We start from the raw sequence: 346 nt of genomic DNA, 5'->3' as shown, positions 1-346 counted from the left end.
CTAAGACCAAAAGTATTGTAAATAAATATAAACCTCTATGTCATTATTTGTGAACTGAGGTGGACATAGAGAAAGACCCACAGTTGCATTTGGTGCTCAATGTGCGGAAGAAAATCCAAACTTAAAGACTGAGGAAAGTCCTGGGTGGAAGGCGGCTTCCTAGCCAAAGAGCAGGGAAGAAGCAGGAGACTGCCAGAGGCTGAGTGCTTGACTTCTTTAAGAAGCCCTTGCTGAGCAGAAAAACCAGATCCATTATCAGAGCCTCAGGGCAGAGAAGGGTCAGAGCAGCTTCAGAGAGACCTAGGTGGCTGGAGGACACATGGGAGCCAGGCCACTTGGGGGTGCA

The sequence above is a fragment of the Mastomys coucha genome, unplaced genomic scaffold (genome assembly GCF_008632895.1).
Source record: "Mastomys coucha isolate ucsf_1 unplaced genomic scaffold, UCSF_Mcou_1 pScaffold5, whole genome shotgun sequence".
Lineage (NCBI taxonomy): Eukaryota > Metazoa > Chordata > Mammalia > Rodentia > Muridae > Mastomys > Mastomys coucha.
Note: the sequence above shows the minus strand (reverse complement) of the source record.